Source organism: Lithobates pipiens, unplaced genomic scaffold, assembly GCF_037356315.1.
Source record: "Lithobates pipiens isolate NorthernLeopardFrog02 unplaced genomic scaffold, aLitPip1_a1.2 Scaffold_1, whole genome shotgun sequence".
In the NCBI taxonomy this organism is placed as follows: domain Eukaryota; kingdom Metazoa; phylum Chordata; class Amphibia; order Anura; family Ranidae; genus Lithobates; species Lithobates pipiens.
Genome location: NW_027507685.1, coordinates 26,218,889 through 26,231,829, shown reverse-complemented (window position 1 = coordinate 26,231,829; position 12,941 = coordinate 26,218,889). Strand labels below are relative to the sequence as shown.

Here is a 12,941-nt window from a genome sequence, read left to right as displayed (position 1 = left end):
GAAAAAAATAAATCTAGAGCAGCCCTAACATCTAAGGACTGGTAAACTACAGGGTATTAAATAGGTTTTAGGTGTATAGCTACAACGGCTCGAGCAGGGGAGCCAACCTGCCACAGTTATACGGCGGTTGATTGGGATCGGTTAAAAGGGTTGTAAACCCTCATGGTTTTTCACCTAATGCATTAAGGTGAAAAACCTTCTGTAGTGCTGCAGCCCCCCAGTGCCCCCATTTTACTTACCTGATACCTGAACCTGGTTTTCTTCTCCCCGGGGATGAGCACACCAGCTCTAGCTGGTGTCTCGTGTACTGATTGGATAGATTGATAGCAGCGCAGCCATTGGCTCCAGCTGCTGTCAGTCAAATGACACGGTCATCGGGGGCGGGGCTGAGTTCTGCTTTCTGTGTCAATGGACGCAGAAGCAGGACTCGGGAGCTCGCCCAAACGGGTAGCCACTGAAGGAGAGTGCTTTTCCGTCGTAGGCACTCAATGCGGGTAAGAACTACCAGCGCTGCTGAGGGACCCCAGAAGAGGAGAATCGGGGCCACTCTGTGAAAAACAAACTGCACGGTGAAGGTAAGTATGACATGTTTGTTATTTTTTTTTAAAAACACAAGGGTTTACTAACCCTTTAAGCTGGCTATTAAAAAGTACTGAAAATCATGATGATGATGATTATTAGCTGTGCAATCAAGATTTGAAAAATGAATGATTATGTTCCTCATCGATTAATGTTTTTATCACCCAGGTATTCATGCTTTTGCACTGAGTTGACAGTCCCAGCCTTCTTTTAGGGAAAAATTATGCATGGCAAGAAAAATTCAGTGTTTTGAAATTACCTTTTCCTAAAGCCTAGTACACACGGGCTGAATGTTGGGTGGCATCGGCCGGTTCAATAGAAACTGGCCGACATTCGGCCCATGTGTACTGCAGCCAATCCAACAGAAGCTGCCCATTGAGCTGGCTCTTATCGAGAGGGGATGACCAAAAAAGATCTGCTAATCGGCTCCCGATCAGTGCTGCCAGCCAATGACCAACTGAAGACAAGTGTTACCAATGGACAGAGACATACTGATCTGTCCAGAACTGGAGGAAATAATTATGTTAATTCCTTAATGAAGATCAATACTGAAGATCACCTTCAGGCATTCAATAAAATAAAAAATGATCAGAAAAAAAATTATATTGTATACAGATCTCATTGTATATGGCTATTATTAGGGAGTTTACCCAATCAGACCACCCAGCATTCTATATTGTTACATATGTATGTACATACTTTTTATTCTGTGATGGCCGAATTTGCAGCTGTTTATTTTTTGTGCACTGACTGCAGGTTTTGTTGTGCTTGATGGAATACTGAGGACTCCAGAGCATATGTTAATGTAGAAGGGGGTCCTGTTCCCTGACCCGTAGCTAATAACGAACCAATCCCGTGCAACTACACAAGATTCCTAAGCTAAAACTTGAAATGGCTCGGTTATCTACAAATAAACGCCATTAATTGCTCCACAAGTGTCTTGCCTAAATACTTTTGCTCCTTGTTAATGTGTCTGTACATGTGTTTTCCAAAAAAATGAAACCGAGGAAGGGTTTTTGGAATGATTTGAAATGAGTGAACAGATTTACAGGAAGACATAAAGAATTGTCAGTTGTGAGAAGCTCCAGTTTATGTGCATGTCCCAAATGACCTTGCTCCAAGGATAAAAAGGGAGGCTGATGAAATGAGTCTACAGATGGCAAGTGATCTCAACTCTGCAATAATGAAATGACACAAAGAAAAAAAATGGGCCAGATACAGTTTGTAAATACAACAAGGACAAGGGACTGACTGCCTGTAACATTTTACGGGGGTTATTTCAACGGAGAAACAAGTCAGCATGCCCAGCGGGACAGACCTTCTTTGTATTGTTCAGCGCTCCGTGGAAAATGGCTTGAAACACATATTGTGTGCTCTAGCAAACATTTGGATGATGATAATAATAATTATTAATAATAATAATAATAATAACAATATTATTAACAATATATAGTATTATTATTAATTATATTTACAACCTAAGTATTAAAGAATAAAGCAGATATATTTAGGATCTATTTACTGATGCATATCAAAGCTGTTTTATAAAAACTAGACAAAAAAGAATGAGCACCAAACTGGAGTTGTTGCTCATATTAACCAATCAGAATCTTTGTTTATTATGCCATAAAATGAGAGCTAAAACCTGATTGGTTGCTATTGGCAACAGGTTTGTACTCATTTTCATTTATACTGTTTCAATTAATTCCATTGAGTATGATTTTTTTTAATTTAATTTTTATCTTGTAAACTTAAATTAATTATGAGATGTCTTTTGATTCTTTATTGTATCCCATAGAACATGGGTCTTCAAACTATGGCCCTCCAGTTGTTCAGGAACTACAATTCCCATCATGCCCAGTCATGTCTGTGAATGTCAGAGTTTTAGAATGCCTGATGGGATGTGTAGTTTTGCAACAGCTGGAGGGCCGTAGTTTGAGGATCCCTGCCATAGAACATAGGAGAGATTACTACCAACTGCTTGTGTTCTATGATTTAGGCCTATGTAGATTAACTTATTTCCCCCATTATTTTGTTAACACTTAATACGCCCTTCTTTAAAAAAAAAAAAAAGAAGAAAACCGTTATGTTTGTTTCTTTGTGCCTGGACATTCCACGTAGGAAGAGGAGAGTACGCAGGAGAACAAGGGTTAAGTGTTTTGCGGGAGCCAGAGGTGAGATCTAAAGGACTCCCTTTTGCTAAATAAAACATAGCGTGACCCAAGTATGGGAAGCAGTATTATAACATGGTGCCCAAGCTTTTTCTCACATTTTCCCCATATGCATTGTGCTAGCTTATTTCTTGTTTTAGTGATAGTTTTTTTGTTGTTTTTTTTTTAGTTTAGAGAGAATGATGTGAGTGTTAGGTGGCACCACAATTTTTGTCTGCTAAGCTTTACAAGCTGACAGTCAAGAGAGGGAGTCAACATTGGAGGTTGCAGCTCAGGTCCTTTTTTCCCTTGGGGACCTGGGGACATTGAAACCTTTTTACTATACCCCTGCCTTACATGTATTAGTCAAGCGACTGAGACTGAAAAATATACATCTAGTATACACAGTATATTCTAAATCATTTCTGTAAGTACACCGAACATTTTGGAATTATTTTAACAATCTGAAGCCCTTTCTTACACCGGAGCCTTCATTTTAGTTACTCTTTTCATTGTTACCAGAATGTAATAGAGGAATAAAATGTTTTACAGAGGACACACTAAATCAACTTGTGGAGGAGGCAATATTGCCTCACATCACAGATTCTAGTTCTAGCAAGGTCATAGAGGCTAGATGGGAATGTTCAGACAAGACACTATAAAGCCTTTATTTCATTTAGTGATGGAATTAAGTGATTGAATCTGCGGTTTCTACTTCCAAGGCTGCAAATGTACAGCTTTCTTTTTTTTGTAGAGAGCTGCAAGGTGTTTTTACAGTTGAACTATGGGATTTGTGTAATCAACCTGTATATGTGTTAGAGTCTAGTTTATACACAGGGGTACCAAGCCCAGATTTGTGGAAATGCCACATAGGCCACAGCCTTTGGTTGTAGACAATGCTTTATTTCATCTCCTTTTTACTTTTTTCTCTGCTCTAAAATTGCAAGCATCAAATGGGGATTATTTCTTCAGAAATATACTGTATGTACTATACACCTTAACACTATACTGATTTCTGCCTATTGATCCTGCAATATATTTAATATAGTAGGTAGGAACTCATTTTTTCGATTGAAAAGCCTGCGGCGTGCAAAACACACCCAAAAACTTCCACCCGGTGCCAAAAAAAGTGCACACACATCAAGAGTGAACACAAAAACTTGCAACGGGTGTCTGCTGTCCTCCACAAGGAAGGACCTTACCCTGATCCCCCAGGGTGTTAGGCTCCAGACGGGGACTGAGGTACCATACATTGCCCATCCAGCCGAAGCCGGACGCCCGCCTTTCTCCGGAAGGTCTGCCGAAACAGACCCACCCAGGGTAGGGGCTCCCCCAAAGGGAGACCCCCCCAAAGAGAGGGCGAACCAAGCCAGAAGGCCTAAGTCCACCCTCCCACAAAACTTTCAGGGTTGGCCCGAGGACTGACACCCTACTTGTCAAATGTGAAATGACAAACATAAAACGTGACACACAACCCACAAATAAAATAAATAAATAAAGTGGGGAAGGGATAGTGAAGAGAGGGAGAGTGAAGGTGGCCATTGTGAATACAATGACCAAGCCCTCCGGCCAGGAATCAAAAATTCCTCTGGTCCTAGCCAAAAGGCCCGGCCCTAGAGGCAGGTGTGAAAAAGTGTGTATACAGTGAAGTGACCACGGTGCCAGACTTCAAAGTGATTAAATCACAGTGAGAGTAAGGCATCCCTGAACTGTTACTTCAGGGGCACATCACCATAGGCTTTTCAACAGAAGCATCCCGGACCCCCCCAGCCCACAGCAGCCCCCACCCCAGCCAGAAAGGCATGGAAATCCAGGAGCTTAGTGAGAGCCCTTTGCCATCAGGCCTCACCCTCGCTCTCATCACTCCTACCTAATTACATTCGTGAAGTACAGGCCTTTCCCCCGGTGGGAGAAAGGGGAACCAACGTTCCCTCCCAAAAAACTGACCAGAGCTAAAGTTGCCCCAATCCAGGCCAGACGGCCAGGGTCCCCTCCCCTGGCGCTGACCAGTGGTTCTTCATCCTCATCAGAAGGCTTCCCTTTCGGCTACAAACCACTCCGGGTTACCTTCACACCAGCAGGTTTTGCATAGCAACCGCCACCCCTGCTCCACCTCGCCATAGAACAGGGACGGAAGCAAGCGCCACCTCCTGGTAACTGATAAGAACAGATACTACACTTGATCTTAGCCAAAAGGCCGAGAAGCGATAGGAACTCATCCCACAACTCATAAAGGAGACTGTGGTCCCAAGCCACACTCAGCGCCTAGGCCAGAATGCTTCTTTAGCCAGTAGGTCTCCTAGATGAACATATAGTTACACTTTAGTCAGAAGAAAGGCCCATCAATTAGGGTCTAGGCTCGTGCAATTTGTTTCGTAACGAATCGAATTTCGGCCGAATTTTGCATCTTTCGGACATTCGGATGCATCCGAATGTCCGAATAAAAGAATAACGAATAACAACAAATACGAAAGAAATATAACAAATGAATTCAAATGAATTCGACATGATTCGGTAATTCTTTAAAGATCTAATGAAACAAAAGGTCAGTTCAAAATAAATCTTATAGTCCAATCAGCTAATTAATTTTGTGCCGGAGGATGGATTACTGGCAAAGTGCATTCCTGAGAACTGAGTTAGAAGGGTGTTGTATTGTATATGAGCCGAGGAGAAGAGACGTTGTCATTGTGTGTGTTAAAAGAATCAATAAACAAACGACTTTCCAAACTACGAATCATTATCACGAATGTCTATACATACATAAATAGCGAATTTCAACGAATACGAACAAATGAATTAGACACTCTACGAATAATAACTAATTATCCGAAAACATATTAACGTAACATAACGAATATAACAGAACGAAATTATGTATTTTACCAATGACAACGAACCGAAACTAAACGAAATTTTCCGTTGTGCACAAGTCTTAGTGTCTAGTTTAAATGAAACATACTTGTACAGTACGTTTTTGCAAGAAAAACAGTTGTCTTGTATAAGCCTCTGCTTGTCTATAGGTACATGAAATAAATATGTTGGTGAGGAAAGTAAAGTTTGAGCAAAGCTTCTATAAAATGTTAATTAGGTGTTTAGAATAGCAAAAAGTAAACCGAGGTCACTGGAATTTCACACGCAGTGCCCCTCTTGGCTTGGCTTTGCAGTAGATATCTGACTTACTGCACAGTTTTGTTTAGTGGTTAGAACTTTCCCTGCCAGGTGTGAGAATCTTCTCATGGCTCCCATGAAAGACTTTCCTCTTTGTTGTATGTGGCTGGATGTGCCAAACGCCACAAGAACAGAAAAAAAGACAAACTTAAAAGAACTTCTTCACAATAGCGTCTACTCATGGATCACTTACAGCCTTCAAACAAAGCCTCCCGTTACTGACAGCCCTCAAGATAAACTCAGAAACTTGAGCTTGATACTATTTTCAAGTAGCGCTATATCAAGGAAAAAGGAAAGATGGGATAAATCTAAGGCTACATCATGGCTTCTTTTATCAGCATTCTTATATTAGGATAAAAAGAAGGGGAACATACAAGATGAATCGCCACAAAACCCAAATAAATTGGTCTCAGCCCACAGGATTATATCAGACAAGATTTAGATCTGTGAAATTCTGTACATAAAACTTGGGGAAAAATGGAATTTACATATTTTATGCACCAAAGAAGGCTATTTTATGTTACTGATCATGTTGGAATTTTAAAGCTGCAGATATATTTTTGGTGCAGGTTATGCTGTACCTAAAGCGGGAGTCCGCCGGGAGTTCCGCCGTTTTTTTTTTTTTTTTAACAGCCAGCAGCTACAAATACTGCAGCTGCTGACTTTTAAAATAATGACACTTACCCGCCCAGCGCGCCCGCGATGTCGGCACCCGAAGCCGATCTCTCGATCGTCTCTCGGGTGCCGCCGCCGCCATCTTGGGTATGGGAATCAGGAAGTGGAGCCTTTCGGCTTCATTACCCGGTTCCCTACTGCGCATGCGCGAGTCGCGTTGCACAATAAGGATGGTCCCCGCTGTCTCTGGGATCCGTGTGTTTCCCAGCAGGCAGCGGGGGACTTTCGGAAAGGGGCGTAGATTCTGCGGAAAGGGGCGTACCTTCTGCAGAATCTATGCTGGAAGTGGGTGCAGATACCTGTACCGTACAGGTACCTGTACCCCCCCTCCCCCCTGAAAGGTGCCAATTGTGGCGCCAGAGGGGGGGAGGATTCCAATGAGCAGAAGGTCCACTTTAGGGTGGACCTCCGCTTTAAAATATGTGTAAACATGAAGTGAATAGTTTTTTTTTTTTAATGCTGCCTGTAAAGAAAAAGTATAATAATTATCAGAACTACAGTGGCTGAGGGTCCTTTGGGCTCGTGCACACTGGCTTAAAAATTTTCTGCCAAGGGAACTGCCAAGGGAACAGCTGTTTTTTAAGCCAGCACAGTGGTGTAGTGGTTAGCACTTTCACCTAGCAGCAATAGGGTCACTGGTTCAAATCCTGACCATGACACCATCTGCCTGGAGTTTGCATGTTCTCCCTGTGCCTGCGTGGGTTTCCTCCGGGTACTCCGGTTTCCTCCCACACGCCAAAGACATGCTGGTAGGTTAATTAGACCTTGTCTAAAAAATTGGCCATAATCTGTGTATGTGTATGTCAATGTTGTATGTGTTTGTAAGCATGTCAGGACCTTACGGGGAAAAAAGGACAACGCAAAGCCGCAGATGGACTCTTGTGGCAAGAAAAGCGCCCTGAGGCGATTCAGTTTGCATAGGTAGCGCTATATAAGTCACTCACTCAGCATGCATGGAGCCTTTCATATGTGACACTTACAGGACTATTAGATGTCTGGTCTCCAATATAACACATAGTAGTAATGTAGGAGCTGTCAGAAGGAACCATAGTTTACCGCAGGTGGTCAAGTGTTGTACACACCAAAAAGTATGTCAAATGCATGTGATGTTTCTGCAGTAGTAACTCATCAGCAGTGTAGAACGGTGGTGTGGGGGTTCAGGACAGGTATGTATTAAGTCCTTTTAATTGTTGGAAGTATTTGATTTTTTTATCTAGTGACAAACTTCCTTTAGGAGTAGCACTGGGCTAATTATTATAACACACCAGTGGTAGCTGAGATGCAACTGATGCTTGTCATCCTCGCAGAGTTTTCATATCTGATGGTGAACAGAATTTCATCTTATATATTAAGAGTATATAAGATGATTATATTAAGGAAGCCTAACAAAAAATTATATTTTCTTTATAAGTAAAGTCTGGCCCTTGGCTTCTATGTTTTGGATACGACAACACCTTGTACACACGGTTGGACATTCCGACGGAAAATGTCCGATCTGACCGTGCTGTCGGATAATCCGACCGTGTGTGGGCTCCATCGGACTGTTTCCATTGGAATATCCGCCCAACAAAGTTTTAGAGCTGGGCTAAAAAAAATTCCGACAACATGATCCGATCTGACTTTGTCCGATCGTTTGTAGAGAATTCCAATCGGACAAAGTGCCACGCATGCTCAGATGAAATTCCTAGACCAAAGCTATTGGCTACTAGCCTGAACGTAGTCCCGTCGTAATGAAATTATGTCATCACGTTACGAACAATCGGATTTTCCGACAACTTTGTCCGACCGTGTTTATGCAACACAAGTTTCGGACAAAATCTATTTTGTTGTCGGGAATGTCCGACCGTGTGTACAAGGGCTAAGACCTTCCTGCCATGATTCCAGTGATTTTCTGTCAACTGTTCCAGCAGGTGCTGGAACATCTTCATATGTTCCAGCACCTGCTGTTTAATTTGCCATAATATAAAATAAATGAAAACTCATCAGGCTGAGTGGAAGCCAGGGGATTCCGTTATGAATAAGATATGTTGAGCATGAGGCCCTGAGACTTCACCATTCAGATAATAATTAGAGTGGTACCCACAGCTTGTGACACATGATGGGTGCTATATAGCCTCCTTGTTCAGACTGTGATCAGTTTCTGGGGAAGGGAAGCCTTCCATAACAACTTCCTTTGTGGCTTTGAGATGTCATGTGACCAAATGCCAATAGCCACAAAGAAAGCTGATGCTGGAACATGTAATGGTCTGTCTCAATATACCATGCACTTTAGAAATGCTCACGTTTACAATGCCCACTAATCAATGAGGCATCTTGGCACACTTTGCATTGTGCATTTTATTTAGTCCACAGACATCTGTTTATCTGTTTCTACCATAATGCCGCGTACACACGGTCGAACTGTTTGACATACTTAGTCCGTTGAAACACATTTCAGCGGACAATCCGCTCGTGTGTGGGCTTCAGCGGACTTTTTCAGCGTGCAGTCCGGAGTACTAAGAATTTTCGGTTTTTCCAAAAATCTGTCCGTCGTACTTTGGTTTCAGCGGACAATACAGTCGTCAGTATGCTAGTCCGACGGACTAAGAATGGCACATGCCCAGAAAGGATTTACACGGCGGAAGGGTGCTTTGCTGTGTCTTGGACTTCCTATTTCTAGTCCCGTCGTATGTGCTGTACACGTCATCGCGCAAGCTTTCGACGGACTGTTTGTGTATCCGTGTGTGGTCAAGTCCGTTCAGTGGAAACTACGACGGATTGTCCGTCGGATTGTATGACGGACTAAGTACGCCATACAATCCGCTCGTGTGTACGCGGCATTAGAGAACTAGCTGGTTGAGTTTGCCCCCAGATAAAATGTCACCAGTCCCTTTCTTTTTGAAGCCCCTCACAGTGGCCATAGCAGGTGTGCAGACCTAAATCAGACATTCCCAAAAGACATAAGAAATTGTGAGGTTGTTTGATTGCAAAGGCTAAAATATCAGGTTTTAGCAAACTGATACCTTAAAGCAGGGATATGCAATTAGCGGACCTCCAGCTGTTACAAAACTGCAAGTCCCATGAGGCATAGCAAGACTCTAACAGCCACAAGCATGACACCCAGAGGCAGAGGCATGATGGGACTTGTAGTTTTGCAACAGCTGGAGGTCCGCTAATTGCATATCCCTGCCTTAAAGTGTTCAGATAGAAGTCTCTAACTTGCATTGAACCCCTATGGGTAGTAATATTCTTAGCCAGTTTGTAAACAGTAGCAGGAATACTCATTCACCATAGCTTTGCACACTACAGTTTAATAATTTAGACATACACCGCAACACATGCTGAACTTCAATTTTGAGTGGTGCCAAAACACCAGGTGGACTTACAGGTGTTGTAACTGGAGATCTTCACTATAGGAAAAAAAAGGGGCAAAGCAGTGAATTTCTGTCTAAACTACAAAAGCTACCTCATATTGATTCATTGCAAGAAAAAGCTATACTTGAATTTTTCAGATGCATCATTTATGTGCTATGAGGTGGAGGTTAATATTTTGTATTTTCATTGTTATATACTTACTGCGTGTAAGTAAAGCATGATCTTGTCATTTTATTTCTGAGCAAGGAAACCATAGTCCCAGATGTATAACATAATATACTGATGTTGTAAACCATCCATACTTGGAAATGAAAGGTTATGTTTGCACTGGCATATTTTTCTTCTCACAGATGTAGGAAACTTTACTTCTAGCCCACTTTATAGCTTTCTATGTACTTTTGAAGGAGTGCATGTGTTATTGTGAGCTTATGACTGGAATATAACATTATGTCACAGGGACAATGTAACACAGCGCTTTTCTTGGTATCACTGCGATCAGTGTGTCTGTACTGCTGCGCTAGTGTCAGCAATACCGAGAGCGGGCATCTAATGGGCATCTGGAAACTGAAATCAGGCTGTGTACAATAAAGCAAGCTTATTAATAGTGAAACAAAACTTATCCAAACACCAACAAACAGAATACACAGCAAATGTAAAGATATAAGTGAACAAAAAAAACAAGTAACAAAATACCTAACTAGTAGCCTAACTTAAAGTGGCTGTAAACCCAATGTCATCCTTTCTAAACTACTGCCATAGGGGTTTTCTATAAGGATATACATGCCTCCTGCATGTATCTTTACCTATCAAATGTCTCCCTTCTGTCTGTTATGAGACCCGAAAAAGATTCTGTGGGTGGGTCTGTGGTCTGGAGCTCGGTGGGTGGAGTTGTGATGTCAGTAGACTCCCCGCCCACCTCTACAATCCCCTTGTCAATATGCATTTTCTCCTGTATATGTCTTACACTGAACTTCTGCTATGATCTCTAACATCCAGTGAAAAGACAGGAAAGTAACCACATGATTTCAGCATGCCCAATTATACTGAGGTGTGGAACTTCCAATCCTGGCAGAGCAGCAGAAGAAAGGAGTGGGAGGGAATTAAAAAAGAATGCATGTCTCTTAGGCTAGTCCACGATATATGTAAATCACCTGTCATTCACAGCAAGGGGCAGGATTTGACAACGTTTTTCTCTGTTTGTCAAGATTTATCTCACTGAACAATAAAAGAGGATTGCTCGGAGCTGGATTAACTCTTTGTAGCAAGATTGGGCTTAAATGATAAGAAATCTTCTACTCTACATTATGACATAAAAGAAAAAAAAATTGGGTTTACATCCACTTTAAAGACAGAAAACCTAGCTAGCAAGCTAACTATATCTAGCGGCCACAACCTTTGCTAGGCGGCCTTTACTTATTGGGCTTACCAGTTACCTTTTCTTGGCCTGCTCTTCTACGTCTAGGGGTTCCCAGGGTTGGTACCCAACAACTTGAACACTGACAGATGAAGTCCTCTTTAAAGGGTTTTATTTTGCAATAATAACTTCCGAGCAACATAGTCTCTTTGGGAACAGGGAGCACAGGTGAAGAACTCAGGCACCTTTAACTGCAGGTTTAGCAAAGTCTCTACTTCCACCCAGAGAGTAGCCACTCGCAGCTGGGCACTTCAAGGCTGAACAGATCTCTAGCCAGAGATCATGGCAGTCAGCACGTTGACTCAAAACTTGAAACAGTCCTGTGAACATGGGCAAGTAGTAACCAAAGGTGAATGGGAACCTTTTCCTCAGTACCTGTTATGTTTCCCGTCTCCTCAATGGTACTGAAAAAGAGTGAATTCGTCAATGCCCTACTCCAACTCAGTAACCAGGCACTTCCCAGGATGCCACTTGCTGGCCCTCCTCCGAAGAGTCCTCCCCCGGTCACTTCCACAAGCTGTGGTGCCTCTCCAAGCCGAGAGCACACCCGGATAGAGGTCGACCGATATGGGTTTTTCTCTGGCCGATGCCGATGCCGATGCCGATATTTAGAAATCATGGCGGCCGATAGCCGATATATGATGCCGATTTTTTTTGGGCCGATATGTTAGGCCGATTTTATTTTATTTATTTATTTTTTTCCTTTTTTATTTCATTTTTTAATCCCCCTTGATCTAACACACCTTTCCCACTGGGGCGTTTTTCAGGCGCTTTTGGGCTAAAAATAGCGCCTGTAAAATGGCTCCCCTGCAGTCTGTGTGAAACTTTCACACTGAGGCGATGCGCTGGCAGGATCTTAAAAAAAAAGTCCTGCAAGCAGCACGTTTGGAGTGGTGTATACCGCTCCTCCACCACTCCTGCCTATTGATATGAATGGGCACCACTGCTGAAGCGCATGCAATGCGATTTGGCAGCGGTGCTTCATGGGCGCATTTAACCTCTTCCTTGGCCGCTAGCTGGGTTATATGTGCCCCACTAGCAGCCAAATAGCACTGCTAAAATTATGGTAAAGAGCCGCTAAAACTTGCGTTTTACCATCAACGCCTGCCCGCTCCACTGTGAAAGCAGCCTTCATAAGTGATACAGAAAATTTCTTACATTTAAACATTTATTAAACAAAACAAACCTCCAATCAGTTTACTTGTATGTATGATTTAGATAAAAAAAAAAAAACCTATATATTAAATAAAAACAGGTAGTCAAAACTTTTGTACGAAAAAAAAAAATGGGCTAACTTTACTGTTTTTATTTTATTTTTATTTTTTAAATAGTGTATTTTTTTCCTAAAAAAAATGCATTTGAAAGACCTCTGTGCAAATGCCGTGTGACATAAAATATTGCAACAACCCCTATTTTATTCCCTAGGATCTCTGCTAAAAAAATATATATCATTTTTGGGGGGTCTAAGTGATTTTCTGGCAGAAAATACAGGATTTTTACTTGTAAGCAACAAGTGTCAGAAAAGATTTAGTCTTTAAATGGTTAAACTGAGAACTTCTACACACAGAGATGATTTCATTCATTCAAGTGTAAACATTGTA

The 12,941-nt window shown here is 42.0% G+C and overlaps 1 protein-coding gene and 1 pseudogene across 1 annotated transcript in view; one reads left to right on the top strand and one right to left on the bottom strand.

The window, feature by feature from the left end:
• Window positions 1-12,941, top strand: part of MAMLD1 (mastermind like domain containing 1) — a 341,549-nt gene that overhangs the window by 287,644 nt on the left and 40,964 nt on the right. The gene's annotated exons all lie outside the window — the stretch shown is intronic.
• LOC143989466 (U2 spliceosomal RNA) lies at window positions 4,759-4,938 on the bottom strand (annotated as a pseudogene).